Here is an 8,712-nt window from a genome sequence, read left to right as displayed (position 1 = left end):
GGCTATGATGTAAATATATGGAATATATTTAACAATTGAAAAAGTATTTGTATCCATACATTGAATTGGTTAACATTTTGCGGGTACACTTGATACCCTTAATTATATTCATATAATGTCATTTGGCCGACAAAGGGTTGGTATTCGTTGGGTTGTTATTGATGTTATCACTACTAAAGAATAGAAACACGGTACGGTTTATGAATATCAAATAAAACGCAAATGCAAGCTAATAGATTATCTCTTTGAAAAATTAAAGATAAAACCATGAATAGATGAGTGATTAATAACAAAATTTAAGTATAATAAATGATAGAGTATGAATACCAAAGTTACTAAAATGTTTGAAAAGGACTATTTAATATAACAGTAAAGTTATTTGATATTTTAGTGCAAAAAAAGAAATCCCTTTGAGATAAAGCATTTTGTACCAAAAATAGGAAATTTTTTTATGAATATGCTGAATTAAATTCATATATTGACAGGACTTTGCATAGGCCCTGTGGCGCAATGGATAACGCGTCTGACTACGGATCAGAAGATTCCAGGTTCGAATCCTGGCAGGGTCGCGCAAGTGTTTTTTATTTCTAATTTCAACTTTTTTTTTATATTGAAAATTTATATTATTTTTAGTGTTATGTGATGAATTTAATGTCTAAAAATTCTAGATGGCTTTCTAGTCGCAATTTGTGTCCGAAAATAAAACAATCCGTTTATTTCATAAGTCTCCAACATTTATCTATATTATTAACAAATACGTTATCACCATTAATCTTCCAATTTATTTGTGCTATTCGGAGATCAATCTAAGTTCTGAAAAAACCATTTCAAATTTATTTAAGTAAAATGGTCCAACCTTATCAAAGGAGAGAAGTCATGTGCACGTATAAAAGAAATTTGTTCATTGATTTCTTAATAAGTTATTCATATATTTATCGTACTATGAAGTCACACGACGTACTATATTACTAATATTATAAATACAAATGTTTGGATGGATAGATACATGGATGAGTCGATGTGATTTGTAATGTAGAACATATTCTGGAAGAACACATAGGTTACTAATTAAGTTTTGTTACTAGACTAAGAGTCGCGGGCAACAGCTAGTATAGTCATAATAATTAATCATTCAACTTTATGATAAACATGCGCCAGTTCATACTGTCAAATTGAAGCACCCACCGTCACCTTGGTTTAATGAAACCATACGTAACGTGATGAAGAAAAGAGATCGGGCTTTCCGCATATTCAAACGCGAAAGGAACGAACTGAACTGGTCTTCGTATAAAGTTATCCGTAATCTTTGCAATAAGCTTATTCGTAACGCTAAACGTCGATATATTAACCAGCAGATTGAAACTTCTTCTCCCGCTGCTTTGTGGAAATTTTTGAGGTCTCTCGGAGTAGGTCAGCAATTGCCTACGGATAGTAAAATTAATATTGATTGCAATACCTTAAATTCCCACTTCACTAACATTTCTAAAATTTCCCCATCAATGAAATCCGACACTCTCAATGAAATTAAATCTATACAAACCCCTTCTATTTCGACTCCTTTCTATTTTGCGCCAGCTAGTGAAGACTGTATCAGAAAAGTATTTAACTCTCTAAAAACCAAAGCTGTGGGATGCGACGACATTGGACGGGTCATGTTGATGCACATTATTGACCAAGTACTACATATTATCACACATATTGTAAATTTCTCCCTCACGTCTAGTACCTTACCAGCACTATGGCGTAAAGCCCATGTGATACCACTCCCTAAAACTCCTAACCCCATTCTACCTAGCGAGTACAGACCTATATCAATTCTGCCTTTTCTTTCCAAAATCATAGAATCAGTTGCCCTCACTCAAATCAATGACTTCCTCACTAATGCCAAAGTGTTTAATCCCTTCCAGTCCGGTTTCCGCAAAGGTCACAGTACTACAACAGCTTTATTAAAAATTACTGAGGATATTCGTTCCAACATGGAACTTAAAATGATAACAGTACTTGTCCTTGTTGATTTCAGTAACGCCTTCAATGCTGTCGATCACGATCTCCTTCTAGCTCTTTTAAGCCAGCTGTTTTTCTCTCCCTTCTCCATTGACTGGTTCAGTTCATATCTGCGTGGTCGCAGTCAAGCTGTTCGATGTGGTCAGACTATATCCGACTGGCTTGAAGTGGACACGGGCGTCCCCCAGGGCGGATTACTGTCCCCTCTCCTTTTTTCTCTCTTTATAAATCTGTTTTCCCCTCATCTCAAAAGTAATTACCACATGTATGCTGATGACCTGCAATTATATAGTGCTGCATCAGTCAATGACCTAAATTCTGCTATATTATCACTGAATAATGACCTGTCTCGTCTCCAAAAGTGGTCTGAAGCATACGGCATCGTAATTAACCCACACAAATGCCAAGCAATCTTAATAGGTAGTTCCCGCCAGTTAACTAAAATCATTACTGATGACATCCCGTCCCTTTCACTCAACGGTTGTGTCATCCCGTTTACGAGCACAGTCAAGGATCTGGGTGTCATTATTGACTCCGAGCTGCGATGGTCAGCCCATGTCAAAGAAATTTGTCGCAAATTCTATGCATCTCTCCATTCTATCATCCGATTTAAACACTTCCTCCCCGTCAAAACAAAGCTTACTTTAGTAAATTCCCTTCTTCTTCCCATTATTGATTATTCCGACGTTTGTTTTATTGATCTAAATACCGACTTACTGAATAAGCTGGATAGACTACTTAATAACTGCATACGATATATTTATGGTCTTCGCAAGTTCGATCATGTGTCGGATTTCGGATCAAAACTAAAATGGCTGCCCATCAGAGAACGTAGGAACGTTCGTATTCTCTGCACTCTTTACTCTGTATTAAATGATACAAATTACCCCACTTATTTAAAAGACTTCTTCAAATTTCTGTGTGAAAATCACGAGCTTTCTCTTCGGTCCTCTGATAATCTCTCACTATCCGCGCCTATTCATCACTCGTCCTTCTTGGATAAATCCTTCTCTGTGACAGCTGTTAGACTGTGGAACGATCTTTCACCTAACATTAAAAGAGCCCCCTCCAAAATTATTTTCAAGCGTCTGATTCGGCATCATTATGTTATGAGACTCCATTCATAAGTAGCCTTCTCGCTGTTATCGCTTATTATTGTACTTATTAATCTAGAGTTTTTATTTATCTTATTCTTTTTCTTCTACATGTACAATGTTTTATTAATATTAAATACAATATTTTATTTATACCTATTTATTTCTAATATATTACTGTATTACATAATATTGTATTAGTAAAATTGTATCTTCAATTCATATCTGCCCTGCACATAATTATACTTTCCTCTCATATACCGGATGACTGGTAGAGAATGCCTTTAGGCATTAAGTCCTCCTTGTACTTATAAAAGTGCTAAAGAATAAATAAATAAATAAATAAATAAATAATAAGAATCCTCAGCAACAGTTCGATACTTTTAGACATTTGTTCGGAGCATGTGTGAGTTCCGCCCACAATCCGTCCCTGCATTCACAATGTTACTAACTAATAAGTCCCCGCAGGACAACAATGAGATGAAAATTACACACATCTCATCGCATGTTATAGTTTGCGATTTTACTATTGTTTACGATTTATCGTAAAAAACATCACTACAAGATATACAAGATTCGTTTTTATCAGCGTAGTGATGTTCTTCTGTTCGTTATTGACGTTACCATGTTGTCATGTTTTTCTATTCCGGACGGAAGATCGATACAGTATGTACTATTCTTCCATACATCTTCATAGCCATGTCTTTTCTTACTCGTATCCTTCACACAATACATCCATACCATCTATTAATGAGTAAAATTTATTTATGTATTTTATGTCAATTGCAAAACGTAGTTCGGAGCGCCTAACTCCACAAGCCTTCCTGTGGCCGCCCGCTTCCGATGTTTCCGGTCCGAAGCGATGCCTTCCCGATACTAAGGATATGAAAAGGTTTGCCAAAAGCCTATTTATATTTCTAACTTTAAGTTTGAAAGATTTAGCAAATATACTATTAAAATGCATGTAAAAAATTTACAATCGTATATTTCAGCGGAGTTGTGAAAAATTGCCAGTTCACTGTTTATTCAACGGTTTATAATTTTGGAATAAAATGTGACCTGAAAATAATATTACCTTTAAAATTATGAGTATCTGTAGCTATATGTCTACATGTATTTCACACACGATTGCACTTATTATTAACTAGCTTTTACCCGCGACTCCGTCCGCGCGTAATAAAAAATAGAAAACGGGGTAAAAATTATCCTTTGTCCGTTTCCTGGTTCTAAGCTACCTGCCCACCAATTTTTAGTCAAATCGATTCAGCCGTTCTTGAGTTATAAATAGTGTAACTAACACGACTTTCTTTTATATATATAGAAGAGTTTCAAGCCAATCCTATTTGAAAACCAATGATGGTTTATTACAGTAATACGAAAGGGGAACAGGTGCCTTAGGGGAAAATGGGTAGGAGGTAATTGCTCGAGATGATATTTAAAAAGTTTTTAATGGCTGCGACGTTGTGGAACCGATGTTTAAACGGCGCCGAATGCGCCGCCAACTTATCATGATAATATCGGATTATTAACTATTTTACTATTATAATCAATTTCTGGAATCCTATACAACAAGATTGTTACATTTTCTATACGGATAGTTGCTCTTTGATATATAACGAGTTATCCTTATTCGGTACGATCCTTGAAAATATTGTAATTTGACTATTGGTTACTAAAGTTTTTTTCCGTCTTCATCTTAATTGACTTTACTGCCTTGCTTCATAGTCACTGCAATTATTTGCGTTACTACCAAAGAAATTTAAATATAAAGTATAGTTATGTTGATATTACATGCATCATATGTTAAATGTCTTATTTTAATCATACTTTTAATATGTCATAACTATTTAATATGTTTTTTTTAAAGCAACGTCTAAACCATTAAACATAACATTAACCGTTTCATACATTTCATAGCTAAAGGTTTGACGTAAGCGACCCATGAAAGGGGTCACGGGACCTGCTCAGCCGTCAGAGCTTTACCCCGTATATCTTAAAAGCATACCCTTTTTGCTGCCATCCAAAACGTTTGAGAGATAATTTTATAATTCTTACCATTCCGGCAATTTTCCGTTATTAAATATTTATGTTTTCCTCGATTTATTGGGTGAGTTAACTGAGAGCTAATTAATTATTTGTATGACAGATTGCTAAACGATGTTCCGTTTTATAATAAAAAATTGATGTCGCTCGCGAATCCGTCCGCGCGGAAATAAAAAAACTTAATTAGTAGCCTATGTGTTCTTCCAGACTATGCTCTACATCTATGCCAAATTTCAGCAAAAACTGTTGAGCCGTTTTGGAGGTACTTACTGACATTCATCGAACCATCCATCCATCCATATATCTAAACATTTGCGAAACAATTGCATTTATAATATTAGTAAGATGTAGAAATTATTTTTTTATAAATAGAACAATTATAAAAATTTATAGCGAATTAATCCCAAAACGTATACAAAAATGTACACAGGCGACAGAGTCCATCTATTGTAATGTAACAATTTCAATGAAAGTAACTATTATGCTAATTGTGGTTTTGTTTTGTTATTTGAATGTGGGCGGGAAAGTGCTTTGTAACAAAAAGAGTCGTGATTGTTTAGAAAAATATTTTGACAAGTTAATTTTCGGCTGTCCCGCTGTCAAAATTGCCGCCTAATTTAGTGCGTGCGTCAGTCGCCGCCCAGTGATAATTTGAAATTAGAACGCCAAACTTTTTTATTGCTGCCACGTGTCAAAATTGATTCCTGCCTTTTGTGTAGCATTTGAAGGGTTTAAGCGAAGATACTCCCATTAAATTATAGTGTGATTGGTAGTTATAGTTTTTTTTTGGCAAAATATTTTTGGCTTTTTCTCTCCTGTCAAAATTTAGATTAATATAATATTAATGTCTGTTTGTAGCGTTTAGGTAACATTTGCAAAGTTAAATAAAGGAACACCAGGTTTTTATGTAGCTGTTTTTCAGTAAAATTGAGCGTAGTTTTGTCGTGTTATTCAGAGTTTTATTCAGAGTAATATTTATAGCTCACCTACATTAATTTAAACTTTGACCAATTAAATTCGATTCTATTAATTTAATAACAAACCTGAAACGAATGTCGTCTTTGATTTTAAATGAAAATACATTTTAGTAACATCTATATAGCGAAAGTAAAAGATACTCAGATTGATATATCACCGCCTAAATCTTCGTACAAATGTTTGCTTCTACATTTTCTAATGTACAGTCAGGAAAAAATATGTAATATCATTTTTTTACAGCCATGCCACTGTTTATTCCACAATATAATACTTAAGTTTTTAAAGTAAGTAAAGTACAAGAAATTGTATTTTGAAATCTTCTTTTTATTCGTAACAAGTGGATTTTTATTCTTTTGCATGCTCAATTCGTGAATTTTTTTTAAATGTATACATAAATCTTTAAAAGAAGATTTTTTAGAATCGTAAAAAATTATGGCCTTTGGAAAAGGAAAAAAAATATATAAAGAAAAAAGATGTTGTATATTTAAACATATACTTTGTTAACTGTACTTCGTAGTAGCGATGTCAAACGAACGGTAGTCTTAAAAGCTTACCAATTAGGGGCTAAAAGCACCTTCGGGTCGACTGCTTCGCGGCTCGCGGTTTCATTCCCTCATCAATTTTGTACGGTACACTCTCGTTACTTGAAAACTTTCCACTGCCAGCAAAAAATAAAGCGAAAACAGCATCCACCATCGCTACTAGGATATGCTTCGTACTTGTTTTTAAGAATATAAATTACTGTTATATGTATTCAGATTTAATCTTATATTTTATAGATGAATGTATCAATCTTTGTTATTTGAAAAATATTTTCAAGGAACTGAAAAGTACTTTCGTGGCTACTTTTATTACTTTAAAAGTACCTATTATTGTTAATATATAAGTTCTAATGAACATAAGTTTTTCTAATAAGTCCCACAAAATATTACTATTAAAACATTTAAAAAGTAATACTAATAGACAGACAGACAGTGCAAATATTTTGCAACTATTGTTTTAGTATTACTGAGTGGTAGTTATTATTTCTTCGAAAATTTGAGATTTATTGTTTTACTGTTATAATATAAATTTATTTGTACAAAACATCACGGTATTACGATTTCATCTACGAACAAAAAGGAGGCGAATCTAAGAGCCACAAGCAAACCTTAAAACTTTTCAACATGAAAGTTTAAAAGTGATCCGGGTGGGGGAGGAATGGGTGGGGAGACGGTTGCTAGGCAACGCTACACCCGCCCGCTCAACGCTGGAAATCTCTGTTTGATATATAAAACCGAGTATTTATTGTTTTATTTGAAAAAAATCTATAATTTCATATCTATGTTAATTATTCCAATTCGAGGGTAGTATCAAATGTGTTTCCGGGGGTAGATAATATACTATTGTTTGATCAAAATAAAATTAATGAATATCATCACCAGTATTATTATTAAATAGTGTTAGAAAATACCATTTCAAGATTCAATTGTATACCGCTGGTGATAATAAGCAAAGCTGTGATCTAGATTTAGTTTACATTTACAATAAAATATTAACCTATGATTAATACTAATATTTTAGGTATTGTGTTGGGATTGTATAATGTGTTATTGTGTAATGTGATTCGAATATTTTGTAGTAACAACGTTTTAATTAGTCAGTTGGTCGAGAGAATTATCAGAAAGCTTGGAGTTGGAATAAGGTAAGTTAAAATTTTTTACATCAAGCTGTTGGAAGAGAAGGTTGTAAGGGAGAATAAAGTTGTCATGCCTGTTACAAATTTCTTGACTATTTCACCAAGGCATCCTGAATGTCTAAATTTAGTATTTTATAAGTTGTTCTGGAATTTGAGTCTTCTTAAAATAAAACGTGAAAAAATAAGGAGTTTCCGCTTAAAAAATTAAAATTTTCAAATCGGTTTACAGATACTTTATAAATTAGTTAAATTAAATCTCTTGTCAGGTATTTAGCATAGCAAATATGTATATTTAACGAGCGACTTAAGGACCTGTTCCACTAAACTAACCGCTGCACATTTGTGCGGGGCGCTAATTCCTAGCAATTTACGTCACACATACGAGACAAAAGGAAGAGCGCGGAATGTTCTGAGTGGAGAAGTCAATTAGAATGCAAATGTAAGAAAACGACCATTAGGGGAGCTTTCGCCGCACGCATCCCCTGCCACCCCCCGCCAGCCCCGTCAACCTCCGCCCGCGATGTATTGATCATACGATCCCTCATACGCTTACATACGCCCGTCTCTTTTTAACTTCCCCACAACAGATCGCTATAAACATAAACATTCTCTTTCAAAAATGCCTTCAGTTTAACATCTAACAAGCGACTTTAAGCTTTATTACGATTTCTCAAGACATAATGTTGTATAAGAAGATGTTATGGTAGATAAGCTTTTCTTTGAAAGAAAATCCCTTGTTGTGCCAGTAAATTCTGTTCGTATCTTTAAAGGAATAAAGATCTATTTCAGGAATGAGTTAAAAGAAAATGAATCCTAAAGGAATATTTCAAGAGTCGTTATTGAGGAACATATAAAGAGTTCTGTTTTCAATTTGTTGACAAATTTAGTCGTACCTACGAGTATGTACGGTAAAAG

At 33.8% G+C, this 8,712-nt stretch overlaps 1 non-coding gene across 1 annotated transcript; it reads left to right on the top strand.

Moving 5' to 3' along the window:
• Positions 1 to 496: 496 nt before the first annotated feature.
• Trnar-acg lies at positions 497 to 569 on the top strand. Its single transcript has one exon. It is a non-coding gene; the product is annotated as a tRNA-Arg (tRNA).
• Positions 570 to 8,712: the final 8,143 nt, after the last annotated feature.

Source organism: Papilio machaon, chromosome 14 (assembly GCF_912999745.1).
Source record: "Papilio machaon chromosome 14, ilPapMach1.1, whole genome shotgun sequence".
Taxonomy (NCBI): domain Eukaryota; kingdom Metazoa; phylum Arthropoda; class Insecta; order Lepidoptera; family Papilionidae; genus Papilio; species Papilio machaon.
The sequence above is the reverse complement of the archived record's forward strand: the minus strand, read 5'-3'. Positions and strand labels throughout refer to the sequence as shown.